General features: G+C 41.3%; 1 protein-coding gene, 1 long non-coding RNA gene and 1 pseudogene across 2 annotated transcripts in view; 2 read left to right on the top strand and 1 right to left on the bottom strand.

The window, feature by feature from the left end:
• Nucleotides 1-26,313, bottom strand: part of LOC120560868 (corticoliberin-1-like) — a 71,185-nt gene that overhangs the window by 28,050 nt on the left and 16,822 nt on the right. The window lies entirely within an intron of this gene.
• LOC120560869 lies at nucleotides 4,666-11,760 on the top strand. Its single transcript, XR_005639527.1, has 4 exons — nucleotides 4,666-5,142; nucleotides 11,090-11,172; nucleotides 11,277-11,360; nucleotides 11,511-11,760. It is a non-coding gene; the product is annotated as an uncharacterized LOC120560869 (long non-coding RNA).
• On the top strand, nucleotides 8,319-9,230 carry LOC120560866 (annotated as a pseudogene).

Below are 26,313 nucleotides of genomic sequence, written 5' to 3'. Positions count from 1 at the left end.
CATCTCAATTTTTCTCCGATTCTTTTGAGCATTCTTTGGAGGGGTTGTACGCTCTCTCTCGGGCACATGATCACATTTGTTTCTCGAGAGCTTTCCTCTGAGTCGCTCAAAGATCTTTGACTTGCGACTGCAAGGTTCTTTTTCCTTCCGTCTGCAGTATCCAAAAACAGCCAGTCGATCACCATAGGATGGAAGATACTCTTTTAGCTGGTCATCTGTCATGAGGTGTATGACACTGGCATCAATCTAAAATGAAGAAATATTTATTAAATTCTAAGGTCATGCATTAATAATAAAAATAAACAACTGCATATACAGCATCAGCTATTTACAAATATCTTACAAACTTTGGTTCTTAATGCTTATGTGTGATTTGTCAAAATTAAACTTTTCTTATATTAACTACCTTATCTTGTTCCATTCGCTGAATATCTCCCTCAGGCACATGCCGTGACCTTAAGTAGTCACTTAGCTCATCCATCTTGTGACAGTTCAAAAATCCTCTGCACCTATGTTGAATTAAATTAAAGCGTTTATGTACTAAATACTCTGGATTTATTTCAGAACTATGAAGCAAAAAGAGATTTGTACAAAAGTGTTATTTGGCCTGGCTTTAATATTCTATGGTAAAATTAGCTATAATACTGACTCAAGACTTTACATGAAATACATTTGTTTGTTGATTTATCTCCAACACTAAACATGTTGTTACTTGCAGTTGAGCATTTTCACGTCACATATTTTGTTATCACATTATCATTCACCAGTATACAAGTAAAGCTAATAGGTAGGTACCTATTACTAGCTTTACTTGTATACTGGTGTTATTAAAAAGTGAACCTAGTGACTGAAACAAACACCCAAGATGTAAAGGAGCTATAAATCTTAAGTGTAGTATTTTTTTTATAACAACATTGATACTGCTATGATGATAAGAACAATACAATGCAAATTAAATGGCAACAGTTAACTATTATGTGTAATTTGTGTGTTAATTAATGAGATTAGATGTCTAACTGTCCTTTTACATAACGTATGCAATGACCAAAAAGTGTAATTTACTGTACAAAACATCGTAACTTTAGTGTAAATTGGTGCTGATGTGAGGAATAGAAGGACAGGGAAATGTTATAATTTGTTGAAAGTTAGTTGAGTTAGCACCGAACAGTCTTGAGACCAATTAACGTAACAGATTCACTGTCTATGTTGTTGTTTTTTTGCTAACACAACGTAACTTAGCCGTAGCCAAATATCAATGCAATAATGAATGCTATCCATGCTACCTGTGCCACCTTGGCATACGCATACGAGGCGCTTGTAACTGAAAATAACGGTATGTATGGCAAATATAACATTACTGTATAAAATAGGTAACGTTATTGCATTAGCATGTGCTTAAGAAAAGCTAGCTAAACTGGAAAGCGACAGAGGACAACTTACAGATACGACACGTCAACGTTATCGGCATAACTTTTCAAATCAATATAACGTTAGCAGCTGGTCTTTAGCTAGTTTAGCTAGTAAGTTAGCTAGCATATTGTAGTTGTAATAACACTTACCAGCTCTTGATTAAAGAACTATGTGTGCAGGCTAGAATTGCAGCATGTCATTTGAATGGTTAGGCCAGAAAGGTGAAGCCAGGGACCAGCCAGGGACAGACGACCGAAGTACTGGACCCAGCTCCATTTGCGCAGACTGGACCGAAATTACCTGTTTGAAAACCTAACCGTCTCCGTTTGAAGACAGCGCCAGTGAGACTGTCGCATGCGCAAATCTTATCTCATAATTTCGATAATTATGACTTTTTATCTCATTATTATGACTTTTTATCTCATAATTATGACTTTTTATCTCATTATTATGACTTTTTATCTCATAATTTCGACTTACCAAGGATATATTTTTATTATCAAGACAAGGTTTTCATCACATTTTTTATTTTTCAGTGGCGGAAATAGGCTTCCATACAAAGGTCATAAAAATAGAAAACAAATAAAAACAAGGAAAGGAAAAGAAGGCATGCAGGGGGGTTAAAAGATTTGATGCATTGCAGAGGAGGTCCAGGTAAAACTTAAGGAGAGAGGGAACCAGAGCAGTGGGAGGTAAATATTCAAAACAATATGTGTTGTAAAAACTAGATTAAAAAGAGAAGTAGATCCATTTAATATTTTTCGTTCAGACCCGTAGGGTCTATGGTTTTTAAAAAATGGATGCACTTCCTCTCCGCCGCCCGACGCTGAGCTGTGGTCCAAGCTTTGTTGCTTTCCAGGCCCATGCTCTGTACATTTTGGGAGCCATGGTGTTTAAAATGTTCATATAAAACAGTTGTGCCATCGCCCTTATTTAAAATGTATTGGTGTTGTTTGATTCTAAGATATAATGCATTCCTTGTCTCCCCCACATACAATTTGTGGCAGGCCCTGCACCTAATTACATAAACCACATTGATGGTAGTGTGCTGCAGGTCCTGCACCTAATTACATAAACCACATTGATGGTAGTGTGCTGCAGGTCCTGCACCTAATTGCATAAGCCACATCAATGGTTCTGTGCTGCAGGACCTGCCCCAGGTTAAAACCAACCTTGCTATATGGATAAAAAATGTGGGGGAGACGTATAAAACCAACATCCGAGCCCCGAAGCGTCTTCTTATTTAAGTTTGTGTGAATTAAAATATCTTTTAGATTTTTGTTCCTCCTGTAGGCGGAGATCATACGGCAGTCCCTTAGCACGTCACACTCTTTCCCCGCCCCCTGGAAATTCCTTTTGATGGTAGATATAAAATTCCTCAGATTTTCTGAGTAGGTAATTACCAGGGGAACGAGGGCAGAGTTGGACGGCTGGATACCTCTAAGGAAGCGCCTCGAGTAACCCCTCAACCTCATCGCACTAAAAAGTGTACTAGTGGCCTCCTCCACATGCTCCGGGAAGGTGCAAATTCTGTGGAAGCGTATCAGCTGGGACTTAATGAGGCCTCTGTACGTGTGTGTAGGGTGATAGCTGTTATAAAGCGCGGGGGGGGGGCAAAAACCTGTGGGGGCGGCTCCCCCCCCGCGCGAAAAAAAAACCCCCCGTCCATGAAGAACTCCAGGCGATTGACGAGTGGTTTTATAGATTAATCCAATCCAATCCAACTTTATATGTAAAGCACATTTAAAACAACAAGGTTGACCAAAGTGCTGGACATTGACATGATTATAAACACAGAAGTAACAAAACAAACATTTAAAACAAATAACAGACTAGAAAAATAAAATACACAATACAGCTCTCAAGCAGGTTTAAAGGCCAATGAATAAAAGTGAGTTTTAAGTCGTGATTTAAAACTGTGAACGCTGGGGGCCAATCTGACATGCAGAGGCAATTCATTCCACAACCTTGGGGCCACGACTGAGAACGCTCGATCGCCCCTATTTTTGAGCTGCGTTCTAGGGACAACAAGGAGTAGCTGGTCAGCAGACTTTAACGACCTCAGAGGAGCGTGCGGTTCAGTGTTCAGTGTTATCCCAAAGGCCGAAGATGTCGTCCAAGTACAGGAAATAAAACAGATCCATAAAGCATAAAGTTTATGGAAAGATGTTTCCACCCAATGGGCCAGGTAAATATCAGCGTAGGATGGTGAATACTTCCGGCCCACACCCACAAAGCTGGAGATAATGGTTATTGTTGAACGTGAAGTCATTTCCAGTGAGTGTGATATGAAGTAACTGTAAAATTTGGCTGTCAGGTCTGGATGGGTCTGGGTATTTATCAAAAATGTGTTTTATTGCAGAGAGGCTAGGTGGTGTTTCTATATTTGTGTATAATGAGTCTATATTAGGGTGACCAGACGTCCCGAAAAATTCGGGACAGTCCCGAAATCCAAGCAGTTGTCCCGAATCCCGAATCCTGGCCTAATTGTCCCGAAAATTAGAGCAAAGTCTCAAGAACAGACTCTCGAGTAGTTCTAGTCTGATAGAACATTAAAAACTGTTCATGGTGATGGAGTCGTCCTGCGGCCAGCTCCCGGTCTGGCAGATGGTCCAGAGCACTCTGCCTGCGACCCACTTCCAATACGTTCCGAAAGTCCTCCTCGTCTCCAAAATAAAAGCCCCCATCCCCGTTGGGAGACAACGGGGTGGCATCACAGCTGAGGGACGCAACAGTCTGGGGTGAAATACTATAATAGTATAAAATAATATAATTACAAAAAATACAACCTTTGTGTCCCCTTTAGATGTTATAGAGTAGATTAAGAGAGCGCAAGTTGCAGCCATGAGGCCAGGGAAAGTGCACGTGCAGGCAGCCAATAAAAATAAATCATTTTTCATGTTAACCCCCAACCCCCAAGTGCCTCGTCCCGAATTTTACCCATTCTCATCTGGTCACCCTAGTCTATATCTATTGAAAAAAGGAGTGTGTGACCGGGTAACTGAAGGTTTTTTACTTGATTAACAAATTCATTTTCACAAATCCACTAGTGGGGAAGTGACAAGCTGGACTTCCCTGGAGCCTTCTCTCTCTCCCGCTCTCTCTCTCTCTCTCTCTCTCTCTGTCTCCCTCTCCTCTGCTCGCTCTGTTTCTCCTTTCTCACAGTGCAGTGTGTGTGACTGGCCACTCCCTGGATTACTCGCAGCTGCAGGCAATCTCCAATCACCCACCTGTTTTCTGTGGCTCATCAGCGCAGCTTCTTAAGCTCTGGCTGCTCTCTGTTTGGTGCTGGATAGTTAAGTCTAGTCACGTAGGCGAACCGCCAGTTTGAGTCTGTCGTGGCACTTTTGTAACCTGCTGTTTTGTGCCTGCAATCCTGAATGCTGTTTTTTGTGTTTGAAGGAGAACCACTCTGCTCTGCTCAGCCTGCCTTTTGATGCCACGCTCCACCAATAAACTGTGTTCAACTTCGAACTGTCTCAGTCTGCTTCTGGGTTCACGTCACAAATCCTGACATTCTTATGTGTCTTGGATATAGCTAGGGTGAAGTTTAGGTAGTGGGTTAATAAAATGGTGTATGTATTCTGTGATTTTCTATGATTCTGATCCGCAGTCACTTACTATTGGTCTTCCGACCGGAACAACAGAGGGGACCGTCCAAGTCACCGGAGGCTTGTGGATTTTCGGGAGGAGATAGAAGACGCGAGGTCTGGGCTCATCCGGACCGTCCAGGTATTTTTTCTGTTTTAAGTTAATGTATTTGTTTTGATAAAGGTCGTCTGTAATGTCCCTGATAAGTGTTTCTAATTGTAATGGGTGAGTGAGTGGTCTTTAATATGTGTTATTTAACTGTCTGTTGGCTTCTAAAATGTAATTGTTTTTATCCTGTATGACTATTTGGCCCTCCTTTGTCTTTTGTTTTTATGACAATGTATTTGTTATTAGCTAATGATTTAATAATGTCTGTGTTCCTGACTAATGTTGGGTGTTCTGTGTGGAAAGGGGTGCCAATGTGTGAGTGCTTGGTTGTTTTTATTGACTAATTGTGCAATTTGTGGTGTTAATGTGTCTGTGTGTGGTTCCCAGTAAGACTGTCCGGTAGGCTCCAGCCTCTGTGCCCCCCCCCTGAAAATGGTCCAAAAGTTTAAGCCTCCTGTGAAAGGTGTGTAGGTCCCCCCCCCCCTGAGCTCCGGTGGGGTGGGAGGTTTTGGTGTTGGGATGAAAGTGAGTCCCTTTTCCAGTATCCCCAGCTGTTTGGGTGTGAGGGAGGAAACAGCAGAAAGATTGGTTATATTTGAGTGAATGGGGGTTGTGTTGATGTTGTTTGTCAGATGTAATTGACTCTGTGGGTGAACAAGAAATGGTGTTACTGCATGGTAGAGCAACATTAGTTGTTATAGTGCCACATGCAATCTGGGGTGTGTTGGATAGTGAGGGGCTAGAGGGGGCAGGCAAGGGATTCAGATCGTCCCAATCCATGCCGCTGTAGCTCGATGTCTGACAATGGATTTAGCTCCACCCTCACGTTGCGTCTTGTGTTTCACTTTGGCAGGAGCTGAATCGCCGAGGAGGAGGAGGAGGAGGAGGAGTGATTGAAGGTGGGGAGGAGGAGGAGGCTAGTTATAGGAGGGGGAAGAGTGATGGAAGGTGGGGAGGAGGAGGAGGCTAGTTATAGGAGGGGGAAGAGTGATGGAAGGTGGGGAGGAGGAGGAGGCTAGTTATAGGAGGAGGAGGGGGAAGAGTGATGGAAGGTGGGGAGGAGGAGGAGGCTAGTTATAGGAGGAGGAGGGGGAAGAGTGATGGAAGGTGGGGAGGAGGAGGAGGCTAGTTATAGGAGGAGGAGGGGGAAGAGTGATGGAAGGTGGGGAGGAGGAGGAGGCTAGTTATAGGAGAGGGCCTGCTGGGTGTGGAAGTGGTGGGAAGTTGTCAAGGGAGAGCTGTGATGGTGAAGGGGCCTCCTCTGTCTGGGGACCCCTGGTTATGAGGTCCCTCAGTGTGGAGACAGAGGAGGCTGTGAGTTTCCTCCTGTATCTAGCCCCCCCCCCCCACTGAAGTGCCTTGTTAAACGATTTGCCCTTGAGCACGGGGCCCTCCTTTGGTGTCCAGACAGTTTTCGTGTGTGTGTGTGTCAGTGTGTGTCAGCTTGACCAATGAAAGGGTCCTTGTTTAAAATGTTAAGTTTTTAACATTCACTAGAAGCAAATACAGAATTATTAAATTTGAAATGATGAACGCGCATAATGGAGTGAGCACACCATCGGGACTGCGCATGCTCATATGACTGTTCTGAGTCCTGGTCCTGTAGCTGTAATAATCTAATGGATGTAGCTCCAGCAGCTAATGGCTGTAATTCACCATGTGTTCTATTAATACATGGTATTATCTTATGATACATCTGAGGGATGTATGTATGCTGTAAAGCCTGTTACGTGGCTGTAACGTCATTAGCATTTCCCAAACCTGCCTGGGCTATCGGGGCTTATACGTATAGGCCAGGGCAACCTATACGTTTCATTTTTTAGAAAATGAAACGGCAAGTTCATGTTCGCTACGTTTACCGATGTAGAGACGCGAGAGAGAAGCTCATGAACATGCATGTTGCTACGACAACACAAATTGTTGCTAGTGTGCATGTCCATCGTGACATCATGGGCCAAGAATGCCGAGCTCCATGTTTAATGCGCTTTTGAGCACTCTCATTGGAAGTGAGAGTGCTTCCCGCCGAACACTTAATATATCCATGGTACGTACACACCGCTGCCAACTTGAGCTTCTAAAGATACCGGAAGTCATTCATTTTCAATGGAAGCTGGCTTCTCTCAGCTGCAAGGAGCGGCAAATCTGTCAGCGTCGCGTTTTGAGCGTCAATCAGAAAGTTGAACTTTGGTCAACTTTATGATAATGAGCTATGACGCGGTTCAGCGGCAAACCGCAGCAACCAATCGGAATATAGACGTCCTTCGCGCTGGCTGATCCCAGAGAAACATACGATGTAAACTTTTGTTCCTACCAAGACATTAGTTCGATGAAAATGGAGGAAAATCTCATTATCGCCGTTGCTGGGTTCCCTATCACTTATGATATGACGTTGTTTGCGTATAGGGACCAGTTAACGTTACCTGCCGTCACATGGTCTCTAAACAGTCCGCTCACGGTGAAGTCCTGCACGGGTCAGCAGCTGGCGGCTGCTCGCTCTACTTGCATTCTGCTGCGGTTCAGCGGCTAACGAGCGAGCTAACTGCTAACAGACACCGCTGCAACCAACAGACAATACAAATTCTGTCCTTATATATGTAATTTATAAAAGGTTTCTGGTGTCAGTGTATTGGCCGTGCAGTGGCTGCTTGTGCTTTGTCTTATATCGTGTGTTGAACATGATCAAAGAATGCTGCCACGTCAGAGCGGCCAAAGCATCAAAAAGCTTCCCTGTACTTTTTGACAAGCATCCGTGATAGGGCGGCCAGAGCTTCTTTGCAGCTCAAGTCGGCGGCGGTGTGTACGTACAGTAATCCTAACGCAGCAGGCAGAGCAGCAGCAGCAGCTACAAGGTAAGAGGACGTAGAGAAGAACCTACCTTCTTCTTCAGCTTGTCATAAAAGGAGCACATGGGGATTTCAATTACGCAGGTCACACATTTAATTTGTACATATATACTTTGATACAGGTTACTAAAAAGCCATTTGTAAACCAAAGAAAAATAAAAACCAGCTGAGCTGAGTGTAGCTATAAGGATGTGGCCCACAATGAGAATAAACTGGACAAAGAAACATCTGTTTAAAAAGTAGGCTTGTCTGTGGAATCCTCCCTTCAGAGGTTTGTTCAGGCCTAGCGGTGTAGACCCCAACCCATAAGCCTCCTGCAGACACACCTGTAGAGGAGAGTATAAAGACTCCGGACCGACCCTGAAGATGACTCCCTCTGCCAGCCTGCTGCTATACTGCTCCTGCTCGGCCTCTCACAGGCACTTCCTCTCCAGGAGGAAGGAGGGGAAGACGAAAAAGAAGCCCCGCCCCCCCGACACCGTCGACATCATCACCACCACCAGGATTCTGACCTCCAACAAGGGCAGCGACGAGATCCTGCTGGAAGGAGACCTGCTGGTTCCCAGAACTAGAAATGCCCTAATGTGGTATACCCAGAACTGCTTCTGGAAGAAAAACTCCAGCGGTCTGGTGACTGTCCCCTTCAACGTGAGCAGTGAGTTCACCAGCTCAGACAAGCGGCTGATTGTCAACGCCTTGCAGGGCTTCCACAGCAAAACCTGTATCCGCTTCATGCCCCGTAACAACGAGACCGACTACATCAGCGTGGAGAACAAATCAGGATGTTTCTCCTTTTTAGGCAAAGTGGGAGGCGGACAGTTGCTCTGTCTACAGAGGCTACTACGGCATCATCCAGCACGAGTTCAACCACGCTCTGGGCTTCTGGCATGAACAGACCAGGAGCGATCGCGACAACTACGTCACGATCAATTGGGCCAACATCGACCCTCAGATGGCCTACAACTTCGACAAGCAGGTCAGCATCAACCTGAACACTCCCTACGACTACAGCTTCATCATGCACTATGGAAGAACAGCCTTCTCCATCAACGGGCAGGACTCCATCACCCCAATCCCCGATCCTAACGTCTGGATCTGCCAGAGTCGGGGCTTGTCCTCTTGGGACATCATAAGGATCAATAAGCTCTACAGCTGCTAAAAACAACACATCTTATCCAAAGTTATCGGTTATGAAAACAAGTTTCTGTTCAAATATTCTTTAAGCAGACCGCAGAATCTAAGACTATGAATCTGTGAATTTTCCTATACTGTACGCTATCTAATTAAAGCATGCATTCAATATTTGTTTCCGTTGTTCATTTATCTATTTCTACTTATAAAACTTACTTAATAATCTTGTCTAAATCAGCTCACACACGTACATTGGCAACATTGTAAACTTGCATACAGTTTTCATTCAATTGGGAAATGACAGTGGGCACAACTGGAGTCACGTGCAAAACTCAAACTACAGACTGCACAGTAGCAGTCACCTGAGCTGAACAGTTCACATCACCTTACAACTCATTCACAGCAACACAACTCTTAACATGGCTCAGAACAGGCTCAGAGCAGCCAAACACTGAACAATCCTCCCTGACATCTCACACACACACACATACACACACACACGCACACGCACAGCAGAGCAGGATAGCTGGGTTCGGTTTACACCGATCACCATTTCTAGCCACTGGGGGACCATAGGCAGGCTGGGGGAATTCATATTAATGTTAAAAAACCTCATGAAGTGACATTTTCATGCCATGGGACCTTTTAAAATAACCTACAGTGTCCTAGCCTGGACCTACCAGACTCTGGTCCATTAGCCTGGTCCTACCAGACTCTGGTACACGAACCTGGACCTACCAGACTCTGGTACACGAGCCTGGACCTACCAGACTCTGCTACACTAGCCTGGACCTACCAGACTCTGGTACACAAGCCTGGTCCTACCAGACTGTACACTAGCCTGGTCCTACCAGACTCTGGTACATTAGCCTGGACCTACCAGACTCTCGTACATTAGCCTGGTCCTAGCAGACTCTGGTACATTAGCCTGGTCCTAGACTCTGATACACTAGCCTGGTCCTAGCAGACTCTGGTATACTAGCCTGGTCCTAGCAGACTCTGGTACACTAGTCTGGTCCTATAGCAGACTCTGGTACATTAGCCTGGTCAAGGCCACACCCCTACTCTCCATCTTGCGCCACCCCCCCCCCCCTTCTCTCTAGTAACCAGGCCTTGGTTCTCTTTTTGAAAGAGTTCATGCTGCAAATGACCTTAATTTGCCGGTCTAACTTGTTCCACTGAACTGTCCCATTTTTGATTTAGCCAGCTAGGCCGTTGAGGACCGGTTCTCATTTGAAAGATGTGGCAGCTCATTACCTGGAATCTACCCCGTAATTAAAAAAACTAAGAATGTTGTGTAGCTAGAGTTTAAATACACAACAGTTTCTGTTCGGCCTGTACATAAAATTCTCTCATCCAAAGCTGCTCAGTTAGTAAACTTCTGAAAACGCACGCACGCACACGCGCACACACACACACATTCAGGAGATTTGGATGTGTTTTATAAACTCCTCTGAAGCAGAAGTAAAGAAATGGCGTGAGGCGTGGAGCGTGTGACAGGCGGAGGTGTGTTTAAAGGTCGATGTGTCAGCGCTACAGGTTTCTCTCACTGCTGTGACCTTTAACCTTTCAGTGTTTACACAAACACAGCATCCTCCTCCGTCTGAATCACACCTTTGTCTGAAAAACACCTTCAGACACTCTGCAAAGAGACAACGATGTCAGAAACAGCACTCAGTGTTCAGGTCAGCTGACCTCTGAACTCCACCTGACTCAAAGACCTTCTGTGTGTGTGCGTGTGTGTGTATGTGTGTGTGTGTATCTTTTTTTTCTTTTTTTACACAAAGATGTGAATGCACTTAATAAGCAATGGTGTCTAATGAGATGAAGGGGTCATACAAGACATAATATAGTCTATGTGTACATGTATCATTTTCTTTAATTTTGCTTTTAACCCTTATTTCTCTTAATTGTTCCTTATCTGTACCTGATGTGTGTTATCTCTACTGCTAAACTGCTAAAATGTCCCTCTTGGATAAGGAAAGTTCTGTCTTTTTTTCTTCCAGGAAAATATTTATTTATTTTATGTAGATTTCCAGAGACTCCAGAATGAAAACCAAGCTCTGAGGGAGGAGAACCACGCCCTGAGGTAAAGCAATGCATGTGCAGGTGAGAACATGCACTCTTTCTTAAATTTTCCTTTTTTTGTGTGTAAGGTAGGTTCAAAATTACCATATACCTTTCATTTTGTAGCTTTGGATGACAGCGGCTCACTTCAAGAGCAGGTGAAGCAAGTTGGGACAATGTTGAAGACGTTTGCTTGCTCTTGGCAATCAGGTACAACTTGCAAACAACACCTGTGGTTGTTTGTTTAATTCCCACTGGGGCCACCTGTACATGTAGTAGACCTAGATATAAATGTCATAGTTTAGTAGTTGAGGGACCAAGACTGACTACTTTATTCTTTTATTCTGGGAACCCCTGTAGGTGCAGATCAGACCCTAATGCTGCGACGTCTTGGAGAGTTTGGCGATGTTGTGCGTAGCATGGACAACAAAATGGAAACTATGCAACATTTCAGTGCCAATGTGTCTGTTGGTGGAAAAAGGCGCCGAACAGCTGAGAGGGACCCACATGGCCGACCCCTTAAACCTAGGCTGACTACTGACACCCCCCACATCACTGACAACTGGAACACTTTCTTTATCCTGCAGTCAGTAACATCAAGACGCCAGAAGTGCCAGACTACACTCACCCAATCCACACTATTCACTGTGGAAATATTTTTTTTTTTCTTCTTCTTTTTTTTTATTCCCCATGACCCTGCCTTGAGGGCAGCTCCTTGGATGGATATGGGATGGTGAGGTTGTTTGTCCTTTATACAGGCGCACGAGGGATCACTGAAGATATGGCCATTTTGCGCTGCCTCATTCTGGAGATCGGGGAAAACCGGAGAACCCGTAGTCAGGCTTGAAAGACTGATTATCATTACTTAGACTGTCCTGCAATTCTTAGCCCACTACCCCACGCAGACCCCAACCACTCCACACATTCTGATTGGCTGTGTTCTCTTCAGCCAGATTTCCTGCTGTTAATTGTATTTGTTCCCACTTGTTGTCATGAGTAAATTTAATGTAAAAATGTATATTACCTGGTATATCCTGCACATTCTTTGATACCAAAGATCTCAGTTACTTCCTATACAATTTGCTGCTTATTTCATTGTTACAGTCCTTAACTATTCTATTTTTAAATATAGCTTGTAAATCCTACATTATACCTCCTAATACTTGATATACCTGCACATTATCTGTTCTGGTAACAAATATTCTACTTAACGTGACTTTAGCATTGGCTCATTTCATTCCATCAGTGCTTAACGATGGTATTATAGTTTGTAAATCCTATACCTGTTACTTGATATTGCACATTAACTTGTATTTTAGCTTGGAAATCCTATTTCACCAAACATTCTACTTACTCCGTTTTTAACATTTGCTTTTTTCATTCCGTCACAGTGCTTCATTTTTATTCTATTGTTAAATAGAACTTGTAAATCCTTGTCACAAGTCAGTTATAATGGTCTGTTCTACTACTGTTTTTACGTGTGTGTATGTGTGTACACACACGTGTGTATATATTATGTATGTGTGTGTATTTCAGTGATCTGACACGTCTTGTTTCAATGACAGTTACTGTAGGCCTACTACTGAAATGTGGAATTAAAACGCCAAATGGAAATTTGTCTGGTTTGATCAATCATTCTTGATAAACTGCATGCTATAAATATTAAATAAAAAAAAAATATATATATACACACACACACACACACACACACACACACACACACACAAAACACACACACACACACACACACACACACACACACACACAAAAAATAAGCGGCGGCAGATCGCCCGAAGCCGAATACGCTTTGCCTCCGGCGGGACGCGAGAAGGCGCCTTTGGTATTGCGCGGTCGGTTTGCTGGTCATTCCGGCCTCGGAACGAAGGCGGTAGGAAGGTGGCTGCCACTTTTAAAAAGCTGCTGCCGCCGGCGGTGCGCCGGCAAACGTGTTTGCGATTACGCCATTCTGACGCTTCTACTGCCTCTGGAGCACCGCCGGTGGTCCGCCGACTCATTGCTATCTGGGGTGCTGAAAAGTGAATAAATTACAATTACGCAGCACTTTTGGGCACAGCTGTTTCTGTCAAGTGAAACTAAACAGACATCTCCAGGATTCTAATATCGCCAACAACTAGCCTAATCATTGTAAGTTAAACGTTTCTGTTCACAAAAAACATGCACTTGACTGCAGGCTCAAGTGGCGCGGGCGGAAGATCTTGCACTGTCTTTGTCCCCACTTTCTCTTGGAAAGTAATAATTTATTAGGCTACCCTAATTTTAAACAGTTTAGACATGAAGTGAGGCGTCCGGTCTTATAGAGGAAAACCTATGCTTGTATTTTTGCATTCAGTGAATTACGGTATTATTATTAGGCTGCGAGAAAAAAACACATAGTAGGACTATATAGGTTACAGATCCAATGGCTGTGTCAGAGTCAGACAACTTTAAACTGTCTTCAAACAGACAACAGAGCATTAGGTTAGGTAGCCTATTATCTGCATTATGCCAAAGCTCATTAAAATGAGTATGATGTCAAAGTTTAAAAACCTATGAAGTAAACGTCTTTGCATTGAGCAATTGAAAAATGTAAGCTGCTTCACAGGTTAGCTTTGAGACTCATTGCTGACAGACGTGCTACATGCACCAACAAGAGCTGGACTGGGATAGGTCAAAGCAAATCTCTATATATGAGCTATGTCATACAGCTCTGAGTCTCGCAGCTGCACCACAACCTGCCGGTATATGAAATGGAATCGAGCTGTATTTAAAGGCCTCTAATGTCGACTTCGTTTCACTGAGGGTGTAAATTTGTTTTTTCTGTTCATTCCCATTTAGGACACACTCTCTGTTCATTCCCATGTCGGACACACTCTCTCTATCTCATAGTCACTGCAGACACTAATTTCAGATTTTAAATTGCTTTAGTTTTCAAATGATTGGCTTTGATTTGGCTGAGGATGCCCATTGGAATTGTGGGTAACGCCTGATAAATGCCACGTAAAATTAATGTATACGAATTCTCATGACTCATCCATAAAATAGGAACTTTAATCAGGTATATGGTCATGGGGAGTTGGGCTCTAAGCTAAATCACATTTCCTCTAGCCACGGCTGACACTGTAGTAGGCTACTTTCTCAGTTATTTTGTCTGCTGAAAATACGAGCCCATTAGATTGTGTTGTCGATTTGTTATTTTTTAATGTGGCCTCTACTCGCTTAGAATCGAACTCTCTTCTAAAGCGCTTTGAGGCCGGGAGAAATGGCTGCATTACCATGTTCGGCCACAACGAGGTGTCAATGGGCAGGTGGCGCTCTTTCCCAATGACTCACAGATCTGATAATACTGCTGGAGCCTCATGGTTTACAGATTTTTTTTTTTTTTACATCTGCTTACACACGTTTTCAAAGCTATCTGTTTTTCAAAACTCTACACAGACAATTCCCAAAACTACACACACAAAATGCAAAATGCCTCACATCTCCTTCAAAATGAAACACTGCAGTCAAAATGCCTTAAAAATGCCATAAACACATCTCAAAAAGAAGCATTTGCATCAAATTGCTTTTTCACAACATTAGGCTAAATTTTTTGGATATACCGTACCCACTGTTGTTCTAAATCTAAAGCTCTTTTGTCTTTCATAGGCTTAAATGTACATTTCCATACAATGTTCTAAAGTGAAAGTAATTTGCTGAGAGGGGTTGAGATATCTGGTGTAAACATCAATGTTAAAACAGAATATATATATATATATATGATTCTGATTAATCAGGTATGTGCTGATGGTGAGGTGGGCTGTAAGCTAAATCACATTTCCTTTAGCCTCAGCTGCAGCTGTAGTACTGTTTAGTTGTTCTGTCTGCTGGAAATACGAGCCCATCATGTTTTGTTATTTTTAATGTGGCCACTCCTCACATGGGTTCGAATCCGCGTCTAACACGACACGAGGCGGAGGGAAATAAACTGCATTACCATTTTCGGCCACAGCAAGGGGTCAACAGGCAGGTGGCGCTCTTTCAACATTTAGACTGCTGCCGAGGGAGACAGTAAAGCCATTGACAAATATAATAGACCAACAGATCCCGTGTCTCTGGACGGAGACCAGTGAGTGCTATTAGAAGCACTTTTCCGGTGATCACTTGCTTTACTGTGCAGCCTCCAACTGACAGAGACAACATAAATGTGATGTATGAAAGTTGTAAGTCTTCTGGTATCTGTGCCAAGAGAAATCTCAATCATTCCCAATCTTACAGAGATGGAGAGTGTAGGTATATGTAAGGAGATAACATGTGCACAGGCTAATTATTGATCACTAACATGCTAGTTAACATTAGTAATTAAACTTATAGCTAATGTAAGTCCAAACTGCCTGCGAGCTTCTCCTGTACTATACGGTAATTCCTCTACTATGTGACACAATCGTTAGCCTATTTTTACAAAAACGTCTGCTACGGAGCCATAACGTGAGGTACAAGGTAATGGAGCCTTTTATACATTGTCATGTTTCTTTAGAAATAAACAATGGACAAATAGAGTCTTTAAACGCTTCAGATGTAAAGTTATTCGCTGTCAAAGTGACGTCAAAATGAATGGCAGTCAATGGAATGCTAACGGCGGGTGATCACTTGTTAGCATCAAAATGGCGCCATAGGAGCTACGCATTCCAAACGCTCGCTTACCCTCTTGAGTAAAGCCCAGTAAAGCCTTTATGTTTAGAAAAAGCAGACACTATGTGTGAATTCATCCACTTCAGAGGGACAGATGTCGGGGGAGTTGATGGTGATTGTCATCCAATAATTTCAAGAATGTTTCTAAATCTACTCCTGAAGGATTTTTACTTTTTTAAAAAGAAGATTTTATGGGGTTTAAAGATCTTGCACTGCCTTTTCCCCACTGAAGCCTGTTTTTTTTTTATCTCCTGGAAAATAATAATTTACTTGGCGCCAGGCACGGCGTTATGGGTGGGGCTGACGGGCCTAGGCCCACCCACTTTTCAACAGGCCCACCCAAAACATTTCCTCAAAAAACATTAATTAATTAATATATTATAATTTGTTGAAGAATTATTAAAAATCGGCAAATAATCTTATAATTTGTGCTAAAATTGTCTAAATGTTTAGTTTTCAAAAACAATAAAAAAAAAACTGGTCATGTCTATTTTTATGTTTCTGCGCAAGTTCAGCAGACAGTGCGGTTCGGATCGGATGTAGCTTGTAGGTATGCTAGGCTAGCTCCCAGTGATCTGAGAGTGTGAAAATCATTTCCAGTAAAGGACAAGGTTGCAACATTCGTTGTTTAGGTACCTTAAACGTGCACGAACGTTCTCAGAGTCATCGCTGCAACCAGGAGATGAAGGAGAGCTGAGATCCACAACGCCTAGCACATCTTTGTCTCGGACACCGCAGGATGCTAGCGATGCTAGCGCGGTTAGCGCGGCCAGCGCGACCAGCGCCGGTGCTATAGTGCCTTTGCCTCTGCCTCGCGAGTGGATGATATAGCCCCTATGGATATAGCCCTGTGGATCGGTCTTCCGTGGATGAGCCCGCAACTCAACCAGTGCTAAAGTATCCGGTCACTTCTTCTTTAGGGAGTTTAATTGTGTAGGACCGCCAGAGAATAACAGTAAGGTATGTGGCTACTCTGCCTGTATTGTATTATGTCGTTATATGAGATGTATGGATTAAAATAATCAATTCATAACCCGCTACAGAGCTGCAGGCGCAGTTCTATTTCTATAACAGCTTGTTACTTTTGTCAAGTTGTTCCCTCATGGTTTTCTCTTGTTATGGCCAATAATGCTTTAGGGCTTGTTAATGCGATTTATTTATTTTTGTTAAACATGTTTATAACATGAATCATCACACTAAAGTAAGGAAATAACTTGAGTCTTGTTTTACATGACAGATGACGTTGTCAATGAACACGTTCCGTGGCCGAGTATTGAATGAAACTGTCGGGCAGTGTTGTTGATTTGTATATTGTTGAAAACTTAAAACAATTGAAAAGAATTGTTATGTTATACGAGCAGAACTAAACTATGTTTTGGGGAAATCTTTGATTCCTGACCACTTTTACAGTCTATAGGCCTTAGGTTAGGAGAGATGCGCTATAGCACAGCCAGGTATGGTGCGTAATGGAGATTACAAAGCGCTCTTCTTTTGGTCAGAACCAAGGAGTGCGATCGCGGATAGGTCCGTCCTTTGCACCGAAACGCAACAACATATAAATAGCATCAAGCTATTACAATCTTTATTATGTAAGCACATATAATATATATAATATAACAATATTAGCCAGTCATTTTTATTAGGTTAAACAGGGATTTGATAACGTTTTTAATTTAAGGCCCACCCAAAATTGGTCTGGCCCATCCAAAACTGGAATCCTGGCGCCGTGCCTGCTTGGCGCTACCTTAATTTTAAACTGTTTAGACACTGAAGTGAGGCGTCGGGTCTTACAGAGACAAAGTCAGACAACTTTAAACTGTCTTCAAACAGACAACAGAGCATTAGGCTAGGTAGCCTATTGTCTGCATTATGCCAAAGGTCATTAAAAGTGTTTGATGTCACAAAGCTTAAAAAAACTCGAAAAACGTAGGAAGCCTTGCAAGCTGGTTCATAGTCTCAGTACTGACAGACATGCACTTACGCATATTTACGTCAATTTACTCCAAGACTCGCCGTTGGTGGCAGTCATGCAACAAGTATATCGGTACTGTCGGTACACGATCTGTTCCACCTGCACGATCCGTTCTGCGCATGCGCAAGATGATACTGTTTTACCGAGGATACGACCTGCACGATCTGTTCCCATAGACAGTATATGTCTGTTCCACGCTAGCCTATGGCTAGCCTCCACCGGGAAGCTAACGTTAGTTTAGCTAACAGCTAATTCGGCTAACTGCTAGCTGACAGCTAGATTCAGTCTAAAATAACGTTCAGTCAAACTTAATGGGAAAAGCAGGCTATAGCTAAATTAAGACTTTACAGTAATAACAATAAAGACAAATATTGAGTGATTGTATTTTAAATGAGCACAAGTAGAACTGACGTAACATATATATACATATATGTATATATGTTAACGTTTATTTTCAAGTTTTATTTTGAGGGTCTTTTAAAGTTATTACATGCTGTCTCAGCTAGCGGTTAGCCGAATTAGCTGTTAGCTAAAGTAACGTTAGCTTGGCTGTCAACCGGAAGCGTGGAACAGATCGTGCAGTGTCATATATCCTCGTACAACAGCGCTTGCGCGAACATGGTACCATGGATGTATTAAGGTCGGTACATGCGCAAAATGTTTGACAGTGAGGGGCTTCTAATAAAGTTACATATGATCAGAGTTGGAGGGAATATGTTCAACTGGATAATGGATTTTCTGGATAGAAGGTCCATACAAGTGAAGATAGGTTCTGAGTTATCCAGCATGTTTGTTGTTAAAAATGGGACACCTCAGGGGAGTGTAGTGAGTCCGACGTTTTTCTCTATTATGATAAATGATGTTTATGTGAATATTCCGATGGACATGGGCAGATCACTTTTCGCTGATGACGGAGCTGTGTGGGAAAGAGGGAGAAATATTGACTATTTGATTAAGAAAATGCAGGATGCAGTTACACGAGTTGCAGAGTGGGGACACAATGGGGATTTAAATTTTCAGTGGACAAAACTAAAACTATGTTCTTTACAAGGAAGAAACTCCATGGTTTTAATCTGACACTATATGGAAATAACTTGGAGAGAGTTGATACTTTTCGTTTTTTTGGATGTGTATTTTGATATGAGACTGACGTGGAAAGAACATGTTAGGCATGTTGTTAGTAAATGTAAAAAGGTGATCAATGTTATGAGATGTCTTGCAGGATTGGAGTGGGGGGCTGATTTTACATCGCCGAAGTATATCTATCAAGTCTTAATACGATCAAGGTTGGACTATGGCAGTATTGTATATGGCTCAGCAGCTAAATCTGTTCTCTCAGACCTGGATGTTATTCAGGCACGTGCTCTGAGGATTTGTTTGGGGTCGATGAAAACTGCACCGGTTTGTGCTCTGCAAGTTGAGACAGGTGAAATGCTGTTGTGGCTCCTTAGAAAACAGCTTATGGCCAATTACTGGATACATTTAAAAGGCCATGCTGAATGGCAGCCTACTAAGAGGGTATTGGAAAATGGCTGGGAAAGGGGTAAAGCGCGAAAGGCAAGTTTTGGATGGATAGGCGAGGAAATAGCAGAGCAGATGAATGATGTCCAAGGAATTGAATTCTGTTCAACTGTTCTGTGGCTGGTGTTCTGTGAGGCCAGCCTGGATGCTGAATATTGCTTGCGTGGATCTGGAGCTGCTGACTATCAAGCGGAGGAATAAGACAGTAGACAGTTCGAGAATACTACAACTATAGAGATGGACAGTATGGTGATTATGTACAGCTTTTTACTGATGGCTCAAAAGATTTACTGACAGGAGCAACGGGGGCAGCAGTGGTGATTCACAGTTATCAGACTGGAGTCAGTAGGAGAACTTCAGATTATTTAAGTGTGTATGCAGTTGAAATGCTTGGACTTCTATTAGCCGTGCGATGGGTAGAAGAGGTGATGGTGCATAATGTACTCATTTGTAGTGACTCAGTGTCAGCGCTATCGAGTCTCAAAGCAGGGTCATCCAGGAATCACCAAGAACTAGTGTATTTTGTTTACAAATTCAAGGCTCGTTGATCAGGGTGTAACTGTGGTGTTCATGTGGGTCCCTGCACATGCAGGAATACCAGGTAATGAGTGAGTGGATAAATTGGCAAAGGAGGCGGTCAAGAAGGGAAGTGTGGAACTGAATAGTAAACTATCAAAATCAGAGGGGAAAAGCATTGTGTGGGAATACATTTCCAAACAGTGGCAACACTACTGGGATGGTGGAAGTAAAGGGAGACACTTGCATACAATACAAAATAAAGTAGGAGGGGTGAGGTACAGTGGGTTTAACCGGCAAGAACAAGTAATTATCAGCAAATTGAGAATTGGTCAGAGTAGGTTGAACAGTACACGGTTTATGTTGGGAAAACATCCGACTGGACATTGCAGTTTGTGTGAGGAAATGGAGACAGTGGAGCATGTCCTGATGTCATGTAGGAAATATATTCAAGAGAGAGGGGTCATGTTTGCTGGATTACGTAAATTAGGACCAGTGGAACTCAGGTTTACAGATGTTCTCCAATAGGAGTTACCATGAATGGAAGGCAATATTTATTTGCATTTTTGAGAGGCACTGGACTACTTAGGAAGTTATAGTATGATGTAATGACGTGAATAAATAGGTAATGGGTAATTACCAATAGGAGGCAGTAATGCAACGACTTGGATGCCAACTGACGTTAAAATCTAAAGAAGAAGAAGAAGAAGAAATGTTCAACAGCCGAGCTAACGTTAGTTTAGCTAACAGCTAATTTGGCTAACCGCTAGCTGAGACAGCATGTAATAACTTTAAAGGACCCTCAAAATAAAACTTGAAAATAAACGTTAACATATATAACAGCTACGTCAGTTCTACTTTACTTGTGCTCATTTAAAATACAATCACTCAATATTTGTCTTTATTGTTATTACTGTAAAGTCTTAATTTAGCTGTAGCCTGCTTTTCCCATTAAGTTTGATTTAACGTTATTTTAGACTGAATCTAGCTGTCAGCTAGCGGTTAGCCGAATTAGCTGTTAGCTAAACTAATGTTAGCTTCCCGGTGGAGGCTAGCGATAGGCTAGCGTGGAACAGATCGTGCAGGTCGTATCCTCGGTAAAATAGTATTATCTTGCGCAGAACGGATCGTGCAGGCGGAACGGATCGTGTACCGACAGTAGGCTAGTTATGCTAAACGCCAATATAACAGAAGAAGAAGAACACGCATCCCGACTATTGCCGCGTTCATGCCACCTGTTCTTCTTCTTCTTTTATATTGGCGTTTGACTGCCACCAACGGTTGGGCGTAGCCTAGAGCATCAGGTGTGTGAAAACATGGAGGCCACAATAACAAAAGTAAAAAAAGTAAGCTATACTAATCCCATTCTGAGGCTGCAGCACCATGATCTTTAACAGAACTATAATGTATAATCATTTATTTCTGGTTTGTGTGCAGGGAACACTACAAAAACGTTACAGTATGATCCGCTACACTGTTATAAAGAATACTGCCGTTTGCAAAAAACGTAATGCAACACAAAGAATCTGCTGGGATGTTAAAGCCTGGCCTTGATGGTTGATGTTAATGATATGAGGACGGATAAGGTGTCTACATATCTAATGGACTGTGATAAAAAATACCTCCCAAATCGGTTATGTGGAAATGAAAATACATCAAACTCTCTGTGAATTAATACAGCTTTTTCATCAACGGGATCGTCGACAAAAGGACATGACATGTTTAAAAAAAAAAACGTTTTATAGTCTGCCTAACATAAACCAATATGTTTTTTTATTCATGCAGATAACAAACTGCATTAAAATGCGCCTGATACAGACTGAATGAATGAATGAGGAAAATGAGTGAGGTTTCTTGAAGAAAACCGGCTCAGTTACCATAGTAACTGACTCTGAGGTGAAGTTACCTCTTTCTGAAACGGAAAACCCAGAGTTTCCCTCATCTCAGGGTTAACAAACTCAGAGTTTTCACTAAACCTGCTTTCTGAAATGGGCCCCTGCTTTCTGGAACGGACCCCTGGTGTGTGGAAACATGGAGGCCACAATAACAAAAGATTTGCAGCTGTTTTCTTATGCGAGCATAGAAACAGCACATCACCAGGTGTTTGGGTTATCTGCAGGACAACCAACGGGAAAAGACACGGATAATGTGTTTGTTTTTTTATACATAGGCCTATTTATGAATAATTTTAAACATGTTATGTCTGTGTATGTTTCTTGGCAGAGGCATTTGTCCACAATAAACAGTTTATTATCATTGAAATATGTTCAGTGAACCAAAGTCGCCTACATCAAACGTCAGTTGTCAACAACGCGTCACCAACTGGGAAACTCACTTTTTTTATTATTAATTTATTCAGAATACAAACAAACAAGGCACAATCACAAATCCATCTCAAAAAACAGAACTGTTGCCTCGGGTTGAGCATATAAAACAAAACCTAGGAGCTTATATCTTACAAATCAGCCTAAAGAGTGATATACAATAAAATAAATAAAACAAATAAATAAATAAAGAGAAGGGACTATCTCAAATTAAATTAAAAATTTCAAATAAATCAATCAATTCAAGGGCTTTTTTATCTTTAACCCGTTTCAATGACTTGCACAAAAGATTGAACTCATTCTTCCAATGGATCAGGGAGGGTTTGGTCTTAAAATATCTACATTTATGTATAAAATGTTTTCCTAGCAGCACCAAGTTGTTGAGAACAAAATATACCTTATCTTCAACAAAGACACCAGACTTTATATCCTTCATTGACAGAGGTGGTATCTCAATTTCCCTGGTCTGAAGCCAGCTCTGCAGATCTCTCCAGAAGGATTGCACCGACTCACACAGAAAAAAAACATGTTCTAAATCCTCAATTTCTTTTTCACAAAAAACACAGTTATTAGTACCAAAATTGAATCTCAGTCTTAAAAATTCATTTGTCGGGTAGATTTCATTTAACATTTTAAAATTGACCTCTTTTACCTTCGGGAGAAGAGGAAATGAGATATAACTTTTCCTTATTTTCTTAACCTCTCCATCACCAAATTCTTTCATCATATATTGTCTTTTAACTGGATTGGGATAATATTCCTTCAATAAAATATTTCAAATAACTTTGTTGGTACATTTATAATCACAGAAATCCATTCCTTGGATGCAGAGCTGCCTCAGACCATGAGAAACCTAACATCTTCTCTCACCATTGATTTCAGAGACATTGGTATAATTTTCAACCATCTGTCATAACGCTTGACAATGCATTGAAGTTGATATTTCTCACAAAACTCCTCGTGCTGTAACAAGAGTCCATTACTATCCATAAAATGAGCAATTGCCCAGATTCCCTTGGATTTCCATTCCTCCATGTACACAGATTTTCTACTTATCAATATGTATCTATTATTCCAAACTGGAGTATTATGAGGTGTAAAATTATGTTTGTAGATTAACTTCCAATAGAGAAGGACCTGCTGATGGAAAGCAGAAAGTTTGACTGGTAACGAATTGCATTCAAAATCGCATCGCAGCAGAAAATCTATACCACCCATTTTCAATGGCCTTCGCACCTCCATCTTCATAGTTTTTAACCATGTCGATTTTCCTTATGTACTGACATTTGTTTCTCCATATGAAATTAAAATTGATTTTGTTTATGGCCTTGATCATGTTTGTAGAGATGGGTAAGGAAAAAGCCGGGTAGATAAGTCTGGATAAGCTGTCCATTTTAGATAACAAAACTCTCCCAAAAATCGTGATATCTCTTTGCAGCCACCTATTTAAGATTAATTTACATTTTTCTATAAATTCCATATATTCATTTTGTCTGACGTTGTCTTATCCTTGGAAATAACAATCCCCAAGTATTTAACTTCTGACTTGACCTTTATGTTATATAGAGGTTGCAAGGGATAATCATGAAGGGCTAAAATTTCACATTTATCTAAATTCAATTGTAAACCAGAAGCTCTTGAGAAGTGGTCGATAATTTGTAAGGCTAAAGGGATTTGATTTTCATTTTTTAGAAACAAAGTTGTTTCGTCAGCCAATTGACTTATGATAATTTGTCTATCATTTACGACTAACCCTTCAATACAGCTATTCTGAATCAAAATGGACAACATTTCTGCTACCATAATAAATAAAAGTGGAGAGCTGCTGCAACCCTGACGAATTCCCTTCTTAATCTCTAAACCCACTATCATGAATAATATTGCTGTACTCAAATAAATCTAAAACAAGTCTAATGTTGTTGTGAATCGACCCTCCTTTCAGAAAACCTGATTGTGTCTCACCAATGATGATCGACATACCTCCCTTTAACCTAGTAGCAACAACTCCAGAAAGTAGCTTGTAGTCAGTATTCAACAGTGTAATTGGTCTCAAATTATCTAAGATTCTCTTGTCTTTATCAGCTTTAGGAATCAAAGTAATTAAACCTTGTGTCATAGATGACATCAGTTCTTTCTTCTCTATACATTCGTAACGCTTTAAATAGTAAATTTCTCACATCATTTCAAAAGAATTGATAGAAATTTGTTGTGAGCCCGTCCGTCCCCGGAGATTTGTTCAACTTCATCTTGAGAATAACTGAATCCAACTCCTCGACTGTCAGATCTGACTCGCAGGTATCTTTAAAGGGATCATCAATGCATGGGATAGCATTCTTGATTTTATCAAAAAAATAATCAGCCTCTACACCAGAATAATTTGAGGAGTATAAGTTAGAGTAAAATGAGAACACTTCCTTATCTATACTTCTAAAATCTTTACGTTCTACCCCATTTATTATTAAACTAGTAATTGAGTTTCGCTGTTGTCTATTTTTTTCCAAACTACTAAAATATGAAGAATTTTTTTTCCCTGCCTCGATCCATTTCGCCCTTGACCTAATAAAGGCCCCCTGTGCCCTTTCAAGGTACAGCTCATCTAACCGGACCTGTAATGCCATTAACTTGTTTTTCCCTTGATCATTTGGGTCCAAATTACTGCAACACTGATTAATTTCCCACAATAAATTACTTTCATATTGTCTTTTTTCCCTATTTAATTCAAAATTGTATTGTGAATTCTCTAATCTTAAATTTAGTAAATTCCCACCTACCAATATAACCTACAATTGAATCATCATTTTCATTAGCTCTTATGATTTCCCTAACCTTAATGCAATAATCTTCATTTTGTAACATCTTAGAATTGAACTTCCAATAACCTTTGTTTGTGATTTCCCTCACTGAAGGTTCTAAAATGAGATCTATGAAACAATGATCAGACAGTGGCGCTTTAGAAATTTGAGTTTGTTTAACATATGTCAGAAAGTTATCACTAACCAACCAGTAATCAATCCTAGATTTGCTTTCTCCATTAGGCTTAAACCAAGAAAATGTCTTAACCCCAGGGTTAAGGAATCTCCATGCATCAATCAAACTGTTGTCTGCTATAAAACTTTCTACAATGTCATTTTGCTGTGCTTTCCATAATCTGTGAGGCATTCTATCAACCCATTCATCTGGTACCATATTCCAGTCACCTCCTGCTAAGATGTAATCAGTAGGGTACAATACATTTAACTCCGAAATCACACGTGTGATATTTTCCATCAGTATATTGTTTTGAGCATCATTATTATAACCATAAACACTGGTTATTATAAAGAATACATTTTCCACCTTCAATACCACCGTCAAATAATGTCCCTCTCCATCGGATCGATGAGTCAATATTTCTCCAGGGAACTTGTTGAAGCATATCGCTGGGAAACTCACTTAGCAAAATCGAACCCGAGTTTCCCACCTATGATTCCCACAGGAAGTTACATGAATGGTGACGTTTTCACTCGGAAAAACGTTTTTCCGATGTCCATGAACGCACGGTGAATCCGTTCAGATTACAGATCATCTATAGTGTGTTGCAGTGTTGTATAAAGTAAGCAATACTTGAGTAAAAGTTCAAGTATCGTACTAGAAAAAGACTTTGGTAGAAGTGAAAGTTACCTTTTAGAATATTACTTAAGTAAAAGTCTTAAAGTATCTGATATATACTGTACTTAAGTATCAAAAGTAATTTTCTGATATTTAATGTACTTAAGTATTTGAAGTAAAAGTAAAAGTTTTTTTTTTTTAAAAGCAAGCGATTAGAACTTTTATTGTGGCTTTCTTATAGTAAAGCATAAAGCATATTCAGGGTTCCCATATCTTCTTAATCTCACTCATCAAATCAAAATCACATTCTTTTCTAGGACTTTTCAGACACAATTATCTTAAGTTCAAAGAACAAACAGCATATTTTTAGAGCTGACATCAATATACAGAAACATTTCTTGCAACACGGGTGTATGACGTTATCTTCACCACTACCCTGTTCACCGAGTTCACCACTATCGTCGGGGTGGTCGCAGGGCTCAACATAAAAAAAAATCCCCACTGGCCCCCGGGGCCAGTAGATCAGAGTTTTGCTGGCCCCTTCTACATGTTTACTGGCCCTGAAAGAAATATC

This window comes from Perca fluviatilis, chromosome 6 (assembly GCF_010015445.1).
Source record: "Perca fluviatilis chromosome 6, GENO_Pfluv_1.0, whole genome shotgun sequence".
NCBI lineage: Eukaryota > Metazoa > Chordata > Actinopteri > Perciformes > Percidae > Perca > Perca fluviatilis.
Note: the sequence above shows the minus strand (reverse complement) of the source record. Positions and strands in the feature narration are given on the sequence as shown.